At 30.0% G+C, this 20747-nt stretch overlaps 1 protein-coding gene across 2 annotated transcripts in view; it reads left to right on the top strand.

The window, feature by feature from the left end:
* The window catches only part of LOC130663541 (uncharacterized), a 68258-nt gene that overhangs the window by 21545 nt on the left and 25966 nt on the right, over positions 1-20747 (top strand). The window contains exon 1 of one of the 2 annotated variants that reach the window (XM_057462823.1): positions 17089-17216. The exons of the other annotated variant lie outside the window; for it this stretch is intronic. The gene's annotated coding sequence lies outside the window, so the exon portion shown is untranslated. Of the gene's footprint in view, positions 1-17088; positions 17217-20747 lie in introns of those variants that run through there. 2 annotated transcript variants of the gene reach the window in all.

The following is a 20747-nucleotide window of genomic DNA, read 5'->3' as shown; positions in this document are numbered from 1 at the left end:
TCTGTATTACTTTAGGCTATGCTATATACTATACAGGACCTCTAATACTCATGCCACAAGACCAAGAGGCTTGTACATTTTCATTTTTCTCAGTACATTCGTTATTTTTTCATCATTCAAAATATATATGTATATACAGTCTTTTGTTTCTCGTCCAATGTTAGAATACACACGAAAATTTTTAAAATAAACTTTTTAACAGAAAACACATAACAGGGTTGTATATTTAACAAAAAAAAATTATAAAAATTCATTCATTTTATATATTTTAATAAAATAATTACTGTATCGATTTTAATATTTTTAAATAAGAGCACAGGGAAATGAATAAGTTAAAAATGTCTATTGTGAAAAAACATTACGATTTTCGTGATTTTGAAGGTTTATCGATTATTTTTTTTTTATTATTTATGATTTATTTTTTATAAATTAGATTTTTTAATTTTATTCAGTGGATACGTGATTGCTATGAAAATATAAAAATCAAGGGAATTTTAGACCTTCTTACCATTTTTGTTTCCGCGTAAAAAAGATAGAAAATTAATGAATACAAAATTGTAATTTTTTTTCTCACAATAGACAATCTATTGCTCAAATTTTTATAAACTCTGAAATTTTAAAAAATCGTTAACCATTATAAAGAAAAAACAATATCGGATCTTTAAAAAAATACTTATTTCAATTGTTATTTTCTTAACTATGTCGTACCTTATATTTTTAGGTAATAAAATTTAATTAAACATTTTATATGTATATATGTAAGGTGATGATTAAGTGTAGAGAAAATTTGAGAATATGTACTACTAAGTGTAAAATATCTTAAGAGGAAAAGAGTATATGATCACACCGGGTGGCCGGGCTTTGCTTTTGCGTTCTTAAAGAGGATCGGCTCAACTTTTTCGTTCTGTACATGTGCTCAGACTTTAGATATCCAGAGTTTTTTGTTCCTCCTCTAATAGGGTCGCATGATCCTCATTGCCGCAATTTTTTTTTCTCTTATATCTATACAGATAGAACATGGTGTTAAACAACTCAGGAATTCTGAAGAGTAAAAATCTTTATCATCTTTACATCTCGGTAATCTTTGTTTTTGCTTCTTTTCTTATTATCATTTCAGCATCTAAAAATTTAATAAATTTCTCATCCTTTTTTTTTTCTATAATTTAAAAGATTATTTATTTGTATAATTAGAAAACTTTAAATCGTCGTTGACAACATAATTAATGCAGGTGAAAAAAAAATATTTCAGTTTTTTAGACGGTTAATTAAGGCGAAAATTACGAACCGCGCGTGTAAGAAAAGTTATGACGGGTGGACGATTGCCTCACTGTTATTTGCATGTGTCTGTCGCGAGCAAGATAATTGCACGTCAGCCAGTCGTTGCACCTGCAACCGATTCCAGTATTTCCCATTAGTATTGTTATATATAAATGTCTACATAACTAATTATATTTTACTGCAGAATATTTATATATTTTTTTTATTGTTTATTTCAGTAAATAAATATAAATGATTTATAATAATCTACATAACATTTATAACGTTAAAAAAAACTATAAATTCATCTTCATTTCATTAATAAAAGTTTGATTTTCGTACCATATTTATTAAATTTTTTAGCACACGTATATATAAATACTTCAAGATGATGGAATAGTTTCAGCAGTATATATTATGTAGTGTATACACAGTCGGCTTACAGCTCTCTATCGATTTCCCCTTTGAGATGGAAAGTAAAATTAGTTTACGGACGAATATCATTTTTTATAAATATTTATACTAATAATTTTGTTTTATATTTATACTTTAATAAATCGATATCGAGATTATTGACTAAATATATGAGAAAATAAAAGTATAAGTCAATTTAAAAAATTGGAAAAAATTCTTTAAAGCTTCCTAGATTAAACTTTTATAGGCAAAATAATACACATTTTATATTTAAAATAATTTTCTAGGTCACAACGGAATACTCCGAGTAAGTAATTCAAAAAGATATTTTTTTTTTTTATAATTTTTTTCTTTTATTTTACTTTGATATTTAACGAACCTATCTCTTCAACAGAAATTTTTTTTTTACCAGGAAGATGAAAAAAAATTTTCGTAAAAATGCCCTGGGTACTTCATATCGTTGTAAAATTTAGAGCATAAGTAAATTTTATAACAAATTAAAAATTTCAAAATTTTTTGACTATTCCGCCATGACCCGGTCTCCCCTACCAATGAAATTTTATGTACAAGAGTTTTTATCAGTTAATTAGAGCTAATAAAAATGTTTAACATTTCAACATAAGAATTTTTAATTAAAAATAACGACGTAAAAAAGATAAATTGAGCATTATTGTAAATTTTTCTGACATTAATTAAAATTAAATTTTTTAAACTTAAAATTAGTATTATTGCTGTATAAATTATTTTTAAACTAATATATATTTATAGAACATTATATGTATATATATTGTTTTAAAAAATATATTTAAAGTATGTTAGTATATTAAAAAATTTAAAAACCAAAGAAATATAGTTGACCACCACTGTTCACTTTCTCCGGTATAAGAGAACCCTTTGGCATTTCACCCCTTGGTACTTTCAGAAGCATCTCACTCTCACTCTCATTTCGCTCTCACTCTTTCATTTCTCCTGTGCCTCTAAACTTACCCCTCACTCACGGAGGGATACTTTCCTTTCCTTACTCCTCGTTTTATCTCGATCTCTCTTTAATGTTTTATCCTGATGGCCAGTACTCGTATACGTATTCCATTCTATACACCCAGTCCCTTTAGTATTCTCCATTTCTCTCAATTTTCTCAGCGGTGAAGGCAAGTGAGAGTGGACCTTGGGTCCAGCAATGCTGCATCGACCTTCTTACCCCTTCCGCGTGTTTGCTCCCACTGCTGCTTAGCTACTGGCGCTAGCCTCGCGTCCTCTTCACGACGACCCACACCAGTCCACGTCACCGCACCCTAATCCCCCATCTCGAAAATACAACCACCCCTTCAGAACCACTTTCTCATTCTCTCATTCTCTCTTTCTCTCCTTTATCATTCTATCTCACCCTTTTTATCCTTTCCCTTTCCTTTGCCTCATCTTTCTTCTCTTTACGCTCCTTCCACCCTCACACGTCGTATCGATTGGCTAGTGGCTCGTCAGAGAGCGCCACCATTTTACTGGACCAAACAAATTTTTACTCTCTTATCTTTCGTCACGTTTTATTCATCGACTCTTTGTAATTATCATGTATCAATAACTTATAAATTTCTGATATTTAATTTAAATATTATTCATAAATGTCTTAAAAAATAAAATGTATTAAAATTATTAATAATATTTACAAAAAATTTTTTTAAAAACATTAATCAATGGACAAATTCACAATAATTAATAACTTTTTTATTTACATTTTAAATAAATTTATATATTTGTCTGAGACTCTTTGTGTCAAAACTTAATTAAAAAAAAAATTATATATTTATATTTATATTCAACTCTGGCTATCACATAGTATATAAATGTATATTGTATGTATATACATATACATATGTAAAAGTGTGATTAATGAATACCGTAAAAACATGATTCGAATAACAAGAATAAATCTCGCAGTCTAGTCTGCTATAAAGCGTGACCTTGAATAAAAAAAAGTTCCGGGATAAGTGGGCGGTAAAAGTGACAAAAACGCATGTCACTATCTAAGTAGCGGATGCTGTGAATTCTTACAGACTAAAATAATTCAGCTTCAGAGCTGTTAGAGTTGTAAGCGGAAAAAGAAAAAATGTAAAGGTAAAAAGTATTTTTATCATACTTATACTTCCATACATATCTATGTATGTATGTATGTATGCATGTATATACATGGCGAGTATAGTTACAGGTGTGAGAAGTCTCACATACCGATTAAAAGGCACTCGCTTACGGTTCGCATGACTCGTTCCAATTTACAGCAATTGCCGGAAATACCGCACGTAACAGGCGTTTATACCCTACAAACCGACGGTGGTGTACATACTATATACCCTCTAATTGTATGTGCATCAAAACCGCGATATCCACGACCTCAACCCCATTAACTGATCATCGCCATTATTCACTAATCTAAATCGTAGTAATAAAATTATTTACAAAAACTTAATTTTTTTAGTTTATCAGTAATGCAATTAATGCTTTTTAAAACCCCAATCAACAACAATTATATTATAATATATATTACATTATTTAATATGTAAAAATTTTATAAAATTATATTTTTTTGATTATTAGTAAAATTTCTTCTTTAAAAAAAAATTGATTAAAGACATGTTCGAATCATTTTTTCTCAATCGAGAACAAAAATAATTGTAAAATATATAAAAACTAAGAATAATAAATTATTCATTAATACTAGCGTCAATAAATTATTTACTACAATTCTTTCAAAATTTTTTAATAGCCAAATAAATTTTTATCTTGAACAATTTTAAATTTGAATTTAAACTATTTTTTATTTCAATAAGAAGGACCCAACCGTTTAATATTAATTTATAATTTAGTCTTCTATCCTTAATCTTAAGGATTATAAATTAATATAACTTAAAATTTAACCTAGTTATAATGATAAATAAATAAGGATTCGAAAACATACAGAAATTAATTGATACAATATATAAATTATTATCTTATCAATTTAAAAAATTATCATAATTATTAATTAGTAACATCAATGTCAGTATACATATTTATTTGCAAAAGAATGAGGCACGAAAAGATTGAGCACGTTTGTGGCCAAATACAATGTTTTTTTTTTTTTATCTATTTCGGAAAAATTTCTCATCGTATTTTACAATAAATAAAAAAAAAAAAATCTGGGCATCAGTTGGCCCTGCGAGTCAGCCCCAAAACTTCCCGCTATTTTCGAGCTCAAGGAGCTTGAAAACATAACTGTGAATACATTTTCGAGCTCTTCAGGCTCGAAAATACTCTTGGATGCTAATGGTTTTTTATGAGCTTTTCAAACTCAAACACACTATAGTACATTATATCATGATTTATCCGGGGAAAATATATATATCTTTTAAATTAATTGACGGATTTTGATGTTCGATGTAGCAGTCAGCGCGTTTTACTGAGTTTTCGGGCTAATTAAATTTTGAAAATTTTTAATTCAGTCGATTCAAAGATATTCATGAAAAACCGTTTTTTACCATTTCTTTCTCCAACGATATCTCTCGAACGAATAAGCCGATCGAGATGGTTAAGGTGGCAATCGACGCGTCTTATCGAGTTCTAGAGCCGATTAGATGTTGGAATCGATCGTTGGAATCGTTTTCGAGAAATTTGAGAAAACAAAATTTTTTTTTTTTTTGTAATTCTCAATTATCTTCGAGTCTACTTGATCAAATGATCTGAAATTTTTAGGAAAGTTGACGGCCAAAAACCTCTTTCGATTGCCGCACACACACACATGCATACGGACACTTGGACATCATTCTGAAAATAGTCAGAATAGCTTCCTAGGACCTCGAAACGTCGACATCTGATAAAGATTCGATTTTCGAAAATTGGGGTATAATCAATAAGTTCCCTAATTTTTGAAAACTTACAATTTTCTTAGCGAGAAGTTGAAATTGAAAAATCGTTCACTGAGAAAAAATTTCTCTTCGGACAATTAAATCGGTTTTGTTAAATTCTGTTAAACTAATATTTATTTGGAACAACTGAATTTTATTACGTCAACATAATCTGTTTTGTCATTTCTAACAAATGATTTAATAGACTCTATTTGGTTGACATTAATATTTCTCTCTCCAAGATAATAAAACCATTTGGTCAAGTTAAGAAAAGATTTATTTAATAGACAACTAAATTATTTTGTAGTGCCAACAAATCCAAATATTAAAGCAAATTTTTGTTCAATGAAATAATATTAACTCTAATAAATATTACTTAGACACAGAAAAATATATTCATTTAGAATAAATATATATTTAAACTTTATGATTATTGATTTAAAAAATAAGAAATTCATTTAATCAAAATAAATAACAAAGTGCTATTGTCATTAATAAGTAACGAATAATGTGAATTTAATAAATTTTTAGTTGTAAATAGATATCAATTAAAAATAAAAATGATTTGAATCATTTGAAATTAAATTGAATTAGAAAATAATATATATATAAGTATGAAGTAAAAAAAAAATTTCTATTTTTACCTGAAATGAACTTTTTATTTTTGGATTTATCTAGATAAATTATTCAAGATATATTACCAATATACAAGATATATTACCATCAAAAAAGACTATAGTCATTCTGTTGAATAACAGTGGTGTACCCGTCCCATAAACACTTCAAATTGGGAATATAAAAACTCTGAAATAAGTTTCTTACCAGGGACAATACAAGCTGTAGGCGCGATCTAGTGGCGAGCACCGAACCACTCCCGCTGCTGTTGGCTTGCATCAAGACTTAAACTAAGAGAAAAATTTTCTGGGAGAAAAGATAAATATTATGGAGAAGAAGTTATGGTGCTAGGCAGCAGCAGCGGGAGTAGTTCGGTGCTCGCCACTAGATCGCGCCCACAGCTTGTAGGATTCCCTCGTAAGAAACTTATTTCAGAGTTATTATATTCCCATTATCCTGTATTACACTATGACATTAATGTTTAATATTAATGATTCCCTGAACACGTTGGGTCAAAGTACAAAAAAAAAATACGTGTCAAGAAAATAAATTCTTTTTTTAAATATGCATTCGAAAATCGAGTTTTCATCAGATGTCGATGTTTTGAGGTCTTAGGAAGTAATTCTTACTATTTTCAGAATGATGTCCGAGTGTCTGTATGTGTGTGTGTGTGTGTGTGTGTGTGTGTGTGTGTGTGTGTGTGTGTGTGTGTGTGTGTGTGTGTGTGTGTATATGTGTGTGTGTGTGTGTGTGTGTGTGTGTGTGTGTGTGTGTGTGTGTGTGTGTGTGTGTGTGTGTGTGTGTGTGTGTGTGTGTGGATGTGAACGTCCTATAACTTTTTAACTAATAAACCGATTTGGATGGTTAAGGTGGCAATCGAAAGAGCTTGTTGGCCATCAACTTCCCTGCAATTTCAGATCATTTGATCAAGTAGACTCGAAAATATTTGCGAATTATGAAAAAATAAAATTACTTTTTTTTTTATTTCTCAGAAACGACTTGAACGATCGACTTCAAAATCTCATCAGCTCTAAAACTTAATAAAACGCGTCGATCGCCGCCTCAACAATCTCAATCGGTTAATTAGTTCAAAAGATATCGGCGTTGAAAAGTTAGAAAAATAACTTTTATGTTTTTTTTTCCGGATGAATTAAAATATAATGTACTAAAATGTGTCTGAAATCATACTAACTCTGCCACTTTATAGTCTCTTTCGATCATCATATAATATCATCTAACTTGTTCTCAATACATTTATTTCATTAAACATGATCCCGATTAAAAAGTTACAAACCGCTTCTTCATTAATGATTTTTGATTCTCAAATTTTCAAACCAGCATAAAATGGAACTTGTTAGAGCTTGAAAATCTCATAAAAAAACAATTGCATGTAATAGCATTTTAGAGTTCGAAAACAGTGGGAAAACGACGCCCAGATTTTATTTTTTTTTGGGCAAGATGATAATGATCTTTTAAATTTGGTGAATTTTTGTGGTGCCCCGTTTTACCTTGAGTTCTTTGTACCTCTCCAAAATTCGTAATAGTCATAAGAAAAAAAAAATATTGTTGATAAAAAAATTAAATTTATTTTTCTACAAAACTTTTGAGGTGTCCCGGGTACTTCGTATCGTTTTCAAACTAAGTTTCGTAAATTTTAGGAAAAAAAATTGTTTGTCTTTACGAATTTTTGAAGCATCCCGTAGTGCCCTGATCTCCTTAATGCAATATCAACTATTACTTTTAATTAACGTTAAATTCAAGTCTATAAAATTATAGATGTAACATAAAAATGAAAGTACTTTTAAATAGGATTTAAAATAGTCAATAAGCACTTGAAACTCTGAATTAATTAAAAATTTAACATTTAACGGGAAAATAATTGAGTGCGCTCATAAAGTATGTAAATAGCCATTTATAACATTCGAAGCCTTTCATCAGATTGCAAAACGAATCCTTAGTGATTGCTATAGTAATTAGCTTTTTATTTAGCAATACAAAAAAAAGGTAAGACAAAAAAAAAGGAACCAAAACATAATTAGTGTTAAGGTTACTTAACGACATAATAAAATATAACCTTGTCTTTTAACATTCACTTGTTTTCGCCTTACTACTCTACTGTCAATTGGCTCATGATTAATCTTAACACTATCCTAATTTAACAGGCGATAAAGCTTGACCCTAGCTCAAACAGAAAATACTGTATGAGATAAGGAAAAGAAAAACGTTGTGCATTATGTTGAACTGTTAGGGGAAAAAGAACCCTGATAGTATAACGTAGAACCCAACGAGATTTCAGGCATTAAGGAGTTATTGGTGCGAGACAAAAACGTTATGACGAATTAGGACCACCCTCGTTTCTTCATCAGCCTAACATCATAGCTACATGAGTGAAACCTACCCCAACGATAAATATGTTTAAGGGGTCGTTAACCTATATACGAATAACCAACCCTTCGAAGCTTTAGCCATTGTATTGTAGTGTGTTTGATAGACTTCCCTCTTACACTTACTTTGTACTTTCCCTTTTGTTTATTTATGAATCTTAGTAATTTTATGGAGCAGAAATATTTTAAAAAAGAATGCACAAGAGACAACATATATATACATATACATATACATATGTTTTTTTTACACATACGTCTATCATTAAGAGCGTCAATCGAATAAAGTATTATTTTAGGACTTTTTTTTATTTTTTTTAAATTAAAAGTATAAAAAATAATTAGTTTTATGATATGTTACACTTAGTTGAATATCCCTCCAATTAAATGCCGCGATTACGAAATTTTTGCGTCTTCTACAAACGAATCTCATGAATTTTCAAGAAGAAACCGGATCGCTTTAAACATGTTTAAGCTCCAAATGATGATAAGATCTGCCATAAAATTTAGATCACGCGATCAAGAAAAAGATGAGAATCATTTTTACTGTAATATGAGTATGAGGATATAGGATTATTTAGGTTGTATCATCATAAAAATATCTTGTCGCTTTGGATAAATACATAATAAAGATGTTTTATAAATTTTAGCCGTAAATACACGGAAAAAAAATTCGACGAAAAATTCCAATATTACTATCGTAATCCTGGACTATACTTTTATTATCTGTAACATTCAAATATATGATACGAAAATTTACAGTTTTTAAAAGATTTTTTACTATTCACTATCGTAATTTCATTAAGAGTTTATTGTAATCAATTCAATAAGAAATATTACAATGTTACTATCGTAAATAGTAAAAGAATAAAAAATAAGATTTAATTATACTATTTATTCTTTTATTCTTCCTTTTAATTTACAGTGCTGCCTCTATGTTTTTACAATACAAGCTACAAAAATTACGATAGTTGGATTGTAAATTTTCTGAAATGGTATAGTATATGCCATCTGAAGCGTTTACGTATGAAAGACAAGTGTTGTCACAAACCATGATGTGATGCTTGTATGAGTGTATATATATATATAAATACAAATGATGACATCTACTTTGTCTGTATTATTTGTGGTTCAACTATATATATTTATAAATCAGTTCATCTTTATCCACAGTGTAGTGCAGAAATAGAGGTTATTATTCATGACGTTTTTCGGACAATTGTAAATAAGAAATTTAAAATAAAAACTGTACTTTCGTCATTACAAACCTACATAGATTGTGGAATATAATAATTTGGTGGTGTAAGTATAATTATTATTATTCAATTTTTATTAAACTTAATATTCTGTGGGTATATCGTATGATCCTGAAGTTGGCAGATAATTAGTAATTTTCGGATTTTTTTTTTCACCAAAGAAATTACAAAAAAAAAAAAAACTAAAAAAATACACATGTAGAAAATTTAAAAAACTATGGGTGCAATTTTTTTAAATATTTTTTTTTTAATTATTTATCGTCTAAAAAAAAATCCAAAAATTATTAGATATCTGCTAACTTCAGTATCATGTATATCGTTCGTTTTAAAATCATTTATCTGGACAAGAAGTTTATTTTTATAAACAATTTAGTAGTATTTTGTGGTCATAGGATAAATGATTCTAAATGAATGAAAATTTATTTTTTCTAATAAATTCAATTCTCCTAATTTTGTTACAGGATAATCTTCATTTGTCGACAATGAATAATTTTACCCGGCTTTGCGAGAGGTAAAACATTTCAATAACCTCAAATTATGGACATTCAACATTTCTTTATGATACTGAAGTTAGCAGACGCCTAATAATTTTTGGATTTTTTTAAAAATGATAAATTATAGAAAAAAAGTATTCGAAAAAATTGCACCTATGGTTTTTTTAATTTTCTACATGTGCGTATTTTGAATACAAATAAATGAGTTATTTATTCATAAATTTTATATATACCAAAAAAATATGTTTGAAAAAATATTAAATAAATGTTTTATTATTACTACTTCAACATGTTTTATTTTTATTTCGAGATTGTATTTTCCTTCTCAATTTAACTGTTAAAAAAAAAAAAAAAATTCCAAATGATAAATTTTTCTTTTTTATTAATTATAAGTTCTACTTTTTTAAGAAAATATATTTTACTCCATTGACTTCTAATTATTATTTTATATTTAAAGAAATTCTACATTACCGACTCATTCATTTTACGATAGTTGTATTAGAATTTATGTTAACACAACTTGTATAATTTACTCTATAGTATCTGATTTTTTCTTTCTGGTAGTAGTATAAATTATAAAATAAAAATTACGATAGTCTATTGTAAAAATTATTATTGAAAACTTATAGTCCAGCGTTACAATACTATATAATGAAAATTACGATAGTTAAATCGTAAAAAATCCGTGAATTTTTTTTCCGTGTACATAAATACGATGAAAAAAACAAGTTATAAAATAAAAAATATTATTCAGTTGATCTATATGCATGTAAAGGAACCCGGGGCAAATTAAGACACCATTTTTGAGACAAACAAATTTTTTGTTGTTTAGGAATGATTAGTTGCGGTCCGTAGAAAAGAATGGGACAAGTTGGTCAAGTAGATCAGTCTGATCAACCATAAATTATGGGAATAACTATCATAATATATGGTAATATTTACCAGAGTACCATGGGAACGATGACCATAATATTATGGGAATATTCCACATATATTATGGGAATGGTTACTATAATATATATGGTTTATTCCCATACACATTTAGGAACCATTACAATGTGTTTATAGGATTTGCTCCTACTGGCTTATGGAAACTATTCTAATATAAGTATGGTAATCATTACAATAATTCTATTTCCATGTGGTATGGAAACTGTTACCGTGATGATGAGAATCGTTCTCATAGTTATGGAAACTTTTTCCAAAAAGTATGGGCCTTATATCCCATAATTCCAAGTAATTATTACGATAATAATATAGGATGATATTTCATAAATGTACTAGGAACGGTTCCTATAAATTTCTCTCCGTGTAACATATTATAAATAATATGAAAAATGTTAATGGTTGATCACCTTGGTACTATATAGCCACAAAAAGAACAAAAAAATATATATAATATTTATTGAATTTATTTTTCGATGTCTTCATCTTGACTTGGTTCTAGGAGATCTTTTATTTGATAAATAAGTTATAAGTGGTTTTTAATTGAGAATATAACTCAAGAACACTGTGGGTTTTTAACACGCAGCCGTTCATTAAGATCAACCCTCATTTGATCTAGTGGGTTGTACTTAGATTGTCCAACCCTCGATAACACGTAAATTGAACACGCTTGCGTATAATTATAATCTCATTACACATATCTTTTTAACTTCCTGCTAAGAAAATTGACGTTTTTCATAAAATTCGGGAAGTTATTGTTTTCACCTCGATTTTCGCAAATTGAGTTTTCGTCAGATCTGACTATTTTCAGAATGACGACCGAGTGTAAGTATGTGGGCGTGGGTGTGTGTAAACTCTTTATAACTTTTCATTAATCGATTTGAATGTTTTTAACGGCAATTAAAAGAGCTTATCAGCCATCAACTTGCTTGTAAATTTTATATCAATCGATCAAATAGGATGAGATATAAGGTAAGAGACCTGGTTCCGATCAGGGAACTAGTACCCGATCACTCATATATTTGTATATCTATATTTACTGAATTTTACTAATTATAGATATACAAATACATGGAGTGATAGAGTACTAGTTCCCTGATCGGGTACTAGGTCTTTTACCTTATAAGAAAAATAAAAAAATTTAAGTCCGGAAAATTGCTTGACTTGAACACGTTGAGAGTAATGCACTACCTCAAACGCTTCGCCTCAGTTTTGCAAAAGTCAGGCGGGCCCGCCCCCCTTCGCCTTTCGGCTTCACCTCGCAATGTTAATCAATTCAACGTAGTTTCGGCTGGGAAACAAGAAAAATAGTACATGACCCCCGGCCAGAAAACTGAATGCCCTGACGTATGTGATGTCAAAGCCTCGGCTTTCATATCACATCCGCCAGGAAATTCAACTTTCTGGCCTAGTGCCGTAATATATTATATCATTAAAATTAATAAAACAAGTAATTTATAAGTATTTCAAATTGCAGATTAAAAGTGATTTTGAATAATTATATCCGGGCCATGGTGCTTTATTTGCTAAACGTTTTCTCTTAGTGAAAACAAAATTGATTTCGGTTCTGAATGCTGCTAAAAATATTAAAGGTGAAAATAAAAATTTTTTAACAGTAATCTCTAAATTAGATGCAGGTAACTATATAATTGTTTATAACTAAGCATTATTATAAAACTATAATATTATGACTACTTGACATTATGATTTTGACTTTTTATTTTTTTTTTAAGATCACCAAACTGCGGTAATTTTGTATTTACTGCCATACATCATTCCCACGGGGCGAAAAGGAAGGCCGAAAAAAAATGAATTGAACAATGCTCCAGAATCTACCGAAGATGCTGAAGCAAATAAAAATAAAGCAACACCAGTCAACTCAGTCAATACCCGACAAAAATCATTCACTATTGTTGTGCCAGTAAGTTCGAGTTAATGATTAATATAAAAAATATGATCAACTATATAATATTTATTCCTTATTTGATATTCGTACACTGAGAAAAAAAAATACTATTTTCCAAACAAGAATTTCTTGGTTCAAGAAATCCGTTCAAAATATTTATTTTTTTATTATCAATTATCAATTTCTTGAGAAAAGAGCATCAAATTTATTTTTGTTATTATATGAATTTGATATTATATTATGAGTAAACAAAAGAATAGCTTTACTTGAATTAAATAAAAATTATTCTCTTCAATTCTACGAATTCTTGAGACAAAATTATATATTCTTGAAAATTATCAAGAATATATGTTTTTGTCTCAAGTAAATGTTCTTGATAAAAGTATTTTTTTTTCTCAGTGTAGGTAAACAAAACGATTCCAGCTAAACATAAAAAATTAGCTAGCCAGTTGAAGAAAACAAAAGAATTTTTACAGACTACAATTTTTATCAAAGGAAGTATAATGGATATTCAATCTATAAAAGTTAAAATTGATGAAACAATGTATTCTGTCGACTCATACGTTGCGGCTGTTGATCTATGTTTTAAGTTGTTTTTTGTACTTGACTGTACACATCCACACCCTGCGGCAAGTTCATGGAATTATATTCAATGTACATTTTATGGGATTAAGAGTAGCAAATTATCACCTGCAAGTTATACGATCTGTGGTAATTCAAAACAGTTATTCTCTGAGGATAACTCTTCATAAGATAAAACAGATAAACTATGGAGTATAATTTAACTATTGTCAACGTTTCAAGTTTTAAATAACTTTTAATAATAATTTTTATTGTAATTAACTGATAAGAATATTGACAATTAATAATAATTTATTAAAGAATATCGTACTTAAAAGAAGTGTTTAGTAAAAGTGTTTAATAAAAGTATTCAATTAATAAAATTAGTTCAATACAATCGAGTTCCAGCTTTATTAGAACGATCATATTAAACTTCAGGTCCAAGGTATCGTTTCAAGTGAAAATCTTACATCAATCATGAAAAGATTTCAAAATGGATTCTAAACAATCTTTGAAAAATATTCTATCAAATAAATAAATATTGTTACTCCAAAATAATATTGCCAAACATGCAGAGTCATTCATTTCAAATCTTTTCGAAAGGAATGATATCCCGAGAAATAAAATTCAATTTATTATTTCTCTAATCGCCGAGTTAATAAAGAAAATTTTTACCAACTCATTAGAAAATATTGAAATAATAATGGACTCAAAAACTGATAATTTAGAATTAGTAAAATATGAAATCGACAAAGCGTTTAAAGTGATGTCCAACCCTTTTGAGAAAATAAAATCTGAGTGGAAACAATTGAAATTTTTTAAAGATAATGGAACTTGAATTATACCAGAGTCTTTAGAGATCGATGAAAGATGAATACCAAAACATAGACGGTTCGAATGATCTAGTCCCTGCAAAAATATTTGTAGAAAAAATTTCTTGAACAAAGGATTAAAAAATTTTTCTAATCTTCTGGTATGTTAAAAGGAACGTCAGAGTACATGCAATCATTGGAGTTTGAAATAAATGTCATTAGCAATTTTACACAAGGCACCTTATGAAAAAAAACAATGGTTATCGTTAACTGAAAAAATTGTTTTTCCTTTTCTTTATTTTTTTTGGCGAGTTTGAAACCAACAATCCATTAAGTAGCCACAAAGGTGTTAGAAAATGTGGTGCTTTATACATTAACTTACCTAATATTCCGCCTCAATACCAATCAAAGTTGGGAAACATATTTCTTTACATGATGTTTAATCCATTAGATCGACATAACATAACTGATAATGTTCTTTTTGATAAACTAATCACAGAGTTAAATAACTTAAGAGATGGAGGTATTACTATTGAATTATCTAATTGCTCGATAAAAGTATATTTCCAAATATCATTAATACTTCGAAATAATTTAGGTGTTCATTTACTTTTTGGACTTACAGAAAGTTTCAATGCCAAGTATTTCTGTCGATTTTGCAAAACTGAACGTTGTAATATTCAAAAAATTACACACGAGAGTCAGTGCAAGCTTCGCGATGTCAATAACTATGACAGTGATCTTTTAAAGAATAATATTTCAGAGACTGGAATTAAACGAAAATGTGTTTTTGATGAAATTAAAGAGGATTTCATATAATGGAAAATTTGTCAGTCGATCCAATGCACTATTATCTTGATGGAATTTGTCCTCATGATTTAGCATTAATATTACATAATTTTATATATGAAAAAAAAATGATTTATTATTAATCATTTAAATTGTCATACACACGGATTGAATTATGGCAGTAATTACAACAAAAATAAACCGGCAGAAATTCTTTTTAGTCGTCTTCGGCATACTAAGCGTTTGGCAACTCAACTAGAATTTTTCCCTGATTTGCCTCAAGTACCATCAGGACCTTGTCAGGTTAGTATATAAGGTTTGCCTTATTAGGGCAAACCTGACGAGTTCCTTATCAGGACCTCATCAGGATATCCGTATTCAAAAAAAAGTTATTTGCCATCAGGTCAACCTCACAAGTTCCTTATCAGGACCTCGTCAGGATATCCTTATTCAAAAAAAAATGTTATTTGAACATCAAAATTGGTTGATTTGTTGGAGAGACATTAATGCCGAACCATTTAAAAAATAACAATTACCTTATTTTCCATCGATATCTCATAATATAATGACCTGAATGTTTTAAAAATTACATTAGATCTTTATCTTCACAGTTTCTTTTCATCGCTGTATAATTTATTGTAATCGGTTCGTTAGTCTAGAAAATATCGTCAGCAAAACATTAAAAAAAATCGGTCTATCGGTTGACCCTGCGGGCCAGCCCCAAAACTTCCCGCTGTTTTCGAGCTCCTTGAGCCGAAAATACTTTTGTATGCTGTTCTTTTCGAAAAAAATTGTTATTAACAATTTTTTATCCAACAATATCTCTCAAACGAATTGACCGATTGAGACGGCTGAGGCGGCAATCGACGCGTTTTATTGAGTTTTAAAACTGATCAAATTTTAGAATTGGTCAATCGAGCCATTTCTGAAAAATTTTGAAAAACTGAAAAAATCGGCGCGTTTTCTTGAATTATAGAGCTGATTAAATTTTGAAATTGATCGGATGAGTCACTTCAAAGATAATCGAAAAAACCGTTTTTTATCATTTCTTTCGCCAACGATATCTCTCGAACAAATTAACCGATTGAGATGGTTGAGGTGGCATTCAACGCGGCTTATAAAGTTCTAGAGCTGATTAGATTTTGAAGTCGATCGTTCAAGTTGTTTCTGAAAAATCACGAAAAAACTAAAAAAAAAATTTTTTTTTTTTCGTAATTTGTCAATATTTTCGAGTCTGCTTGATAGAATAATCTGCAATTTTCAGGAAAGTTGAGGGCCAACAAGCTCTTTCGATTGCCACCTCAACCATCCAAATCAATTCATTAGTTAAAAAGTTACAAAGAGTTTACACACACACACACACACACACACACACACACACACACACACACACACACACACACACACACACACACACACACATACACACACACACACACACACACACACACACACACACACACACACACACACACACACATACATACACTCGGACATCCTTCTGAAAATAGTCAGAATAGCTTCCTAGGACCTCAAAACGTCGATATCTGATGAAAACTCGATTTTCGAAAATCGGGGTGAAACTAATAACATCCCGAATTTTTGAAAACTCACAATTTTCTTAGCGGGAAGTCAATAATAATAACAACAACAACAGTAATAATAGTATAATTTTATTTTTAATTTATATCAGCAAAACTTGCTACAAATTGAGACCACACAATAAAAATGATTCCATCACACGGTTTCAAAACCTCTGCGAGGATTTTAAATTGGTAAAAAATCAATTTGAAATGACATCAATTTTTCCGAAGTGGCCTCATTGGGAAAAATTTATTAAATATCACATTATTGTCCAAACCCGAGGCAATAAAAGGATTTCTGATTATTTACCGAGGCATGAAGAAAATGACGGTAAGAATAATCATTCATTTTAATTTAACTGTTCTATTAATATAATAATAATTTTTTAACTTCCCGCTAAGAAAATTGTAAATTTTCAAAAATTCGGGAAGTTATTGGTTTCGGTCCGATTTACGAAAATCGAATTCCCATCAGATGTCGACGTTTCGAGGTCCTAGGAAGCTATCTTGACTAATTTCACGATGATGTCCGAGTGTATGTATGTGTGTACGTACGTGCGTATGTATGTATGTAAATATTCATAACTCTTGAACGGATGAACCGATTTTTTTTCTTTTTATTAGGTACCACACAGCTATTGCATCGGTGCAAGTTACTGAATGTAGCCATTTCATTGGTTGTTATGAGTGCTGGTCACGTGGGTAATGGTTACATGAGATGAAAAGCTGTACACTATGCAGAATTCAATATTCTCATATAAAATTATTTTCAAAAAATCTGGAAAAAATTAAAAAAAAATAAATTTAATATAATATTTTTAGAGTTGATTAGATTTTGGAGTCGATCGTTTAATGGAGGAGCCTGCTTTAGAGGCTTCAAAAAATCGATTTTTTCGAGGATTTTTTTGGGAAGGAAAGAAATAATCGATTGAAACGAAACTTTCAGTTTTTATTGTTATGTATTTCAACAGTCTTCTCAAATTTATTCATTAAAATACATGTCATATTATGCCTGGTACAAGCATTTCGCCGAGGCGCCTCAAGTGTGCATGTGCCGTGCGGCGGGAAAGATGCAGGTCGCAATATTAAAAAAAAAATCGATTTTTTTAAGCCTCTAAAGCAGGTTCCCCCCTTAAGTCGGTTCTGAGATCAATAAAAAATTAGAAGAAAAAAAATTTTTTTTTTTTCGTAATTCGCCAATATTTTCGAGTCTACTCGATCGAATGATCTAAAATTTTCAAGAAAGTTGATAGCCAACAAGCTCTTTCGATTGCCGCCTTAACCATCCAAATCTGTTCATTAGTTAAAAAGTTACAAAGAGTTTACATACATACACAAACGCACACACACACACACACACACATACGGACACTCGACATCAATTTAAAAATAATCAGAATAGCTTCCTAGGACCTCAAAACGTCGACATCTGACGAGTTTAGTTCGATTCGATAGTTTTCGAAATATTCACAAAAAACGAAAAAAAACGATTTTTTTTTATTCTTTCGTCGACGATATCTCTCGAACGGAGTATCCGATCAAGACGATTGAGGTGGCAATCGGCGCGTTTTACTGTGGTCCAGAGCTGATGAAATTTTGGGAATGATTGGCTCAGTCGTTTCGACGATATTTTCAAAAAACCGTTTTCTACTGTTTCTTTCGTCGACGATATCTTTTGAACGGATTATCTGATTAAGACGTTCTTGGTTGCAATTGAAAGCTTTTATCGAGTTCTAGAGCTGATTAGATTTTGGAATTGATTGATCCAACAGTTTTCACAATATTAAAAAAAAAACGAAAAAAAAAATTTTTTTTTTCGTATTTCTTCAATATCTCAGAGTTTATTTGACTAAATGGTCTAAATTTTTTTTAAATCTAAGTTCAGAAGATATCTTTCGAATGCCGCAAGAACCATCTAAATCGGTTTATTCATCAAAAAGATATGATAGGTTTACACACACACACACACACACACACACACACACACACACACACACACACACACACACACACACACACACACACACACACACACACACACACATACATACATACATACATACATACATACAGACATCGCTCTGAAAATGTCAGGATAGCATCCTAGCACCTTCAAATGTCGACATATGATGAAAACCCGGTTTTTGAAAATCGGGGTGAAACCAATAACTTCCCGAATTTTTCAAAAATCGTCGATTTTCTCAGCGAGAAGTTAAAAAATCTGGGCGTCGGTTGACCCTGCGGGCCAGCCTCAAAACTTCCCGCTGTTTTTGCGAGTACATTTTCGAGCTCTTCGAGCTCGATAATACTTTTGTATGCCATTGTTTAAAAAAAAACCATCTTTCAGCATTTCTTTCTCCCACGATATCTCGCGAACGAATTAACCGATTTTGATGGTTGAGGCGGCAATAGATGCGTTTTATTAAGTTCTAGAGCTGATTAGATTTTGAAATCTATTGATACAATTTTTATGTAGATATCCGAAAAAAAACGGTTTTCATTAACTTTTTAATCAACGATATCTCGTGAACGAAGTGACCGATTAAGACGGCTGAGGCGGCAATCGACGTGTTTTATCAAGTTCTAAAGCTGATCAAATTTTTAAATTGATTTATCGAGTCGTTTTTGAGAAATTTCAAAGAAACCAAAAAAAAATTTTTTTTGATTTCTTTCGTCAACGGTTTCTCTTGAACGAATGAACCGATATTGATGGTTGAGGTGGCATTCGACGCGGCTTATGAAGTTTTAGAGCTGATTAGATTTTGGAATCAATCCATCGAGCAAATTAAAAGTTATCCAAATAAAACATTTTTGAAAAAATCTTATTTTTGAAATATCTGAACGCACCCTACCGATTAAGTTAAAATTTTTACGGCTTCAAGATATTAATAAGCCGCGTCGAATGACACCTTAAAGATCAAAATCGGTTCATCCGTTCAAGAGTTATGAATATTTACATACATACATACATTCGGACATCATCGTGAAATTAGTCAGGATAGCTTCCTAGAACCTCAAAACGTCAAAATCTGATAGAAATTCGGTTTTTGCAAATCGGACCGTAACCTATAACTTCCCGAATTTATGAAAATTTTAAATTTTCTTAGCGAGAAGTTAAAAATTACTGTTTTCCGAATTTTTTTCAGTTATTTCATACTTCGGGGTTATGATCTAATTCAAAATTCCTTCCAACTTTATCTTGTTTACTTGGATTTAGTTCTATTCAAATATATACGCGTTAACCTAAGAATAATTGTACACAAAAATTTAAAGCTACATGTTTATTAATTATTGAACACCTCGAATTTTTAATGTTTGCATTCAAGATATCACATAACTTTTTTTGAGCTCGAAAAAACAAATGTACTTAAAATTATTTTCGAGCTCATCCGTTCTCCAGATTTTTTTTTTGTTTTTTTACAAATAGTTTCTTGAATACAAAAAAGAAAAAATTTTTTAAGACTACATATAAATGTATCTTATTTTTTTCCAACGAGAGGAATTTCATGATACGAATACATCGCCGAAGGGAGTACGTAACGAGTATTCGGACGATTTTCTCGAAGCACGCACTTTGTTTATAGGTATATATGTGTATACATGTAGAAGAAGATCCCAAAATAAAGTAAGAAGTAACAGAATGGTTATAAAAAAAAGTGCGTGAGATGAAGGCGAATGTCAGGGGGTTGGATTCTTAACGATAACAAGTCCAGATCATGCCACGTGATTCAAATAGAAAGTAAACATAGAAACAATTTTAGATAAAAATAAATAAGAAAGATTGGGGCGCGACGGGGTACTTGGGAAAATTGTTTTACCCTGCATACATCTTACTAACATTGTCAGAATGTATAGATACTAT

The sequence above is a fragment of the Microplitis mediator genome, chromosome 2, assembly GCF_029852145.1.
Source record: "Microplitis mediator isolate UGA2020A chromosome 2, iyMicMedi2.1, whole genome shotgun sequence".
In the NCBI taxonomy this organism is placed as follows: Eukaryota; Metazoa; Arthropoda; class Insecta; order Hymenoptera; family Braconidae; genus Microplitis; species Microplitis mediator.
The sequence above is the reverse complement of the archived record's forward strand: the minus strand, read 5'-3'. Positions and strand labels throughout refer to the sequence as shown.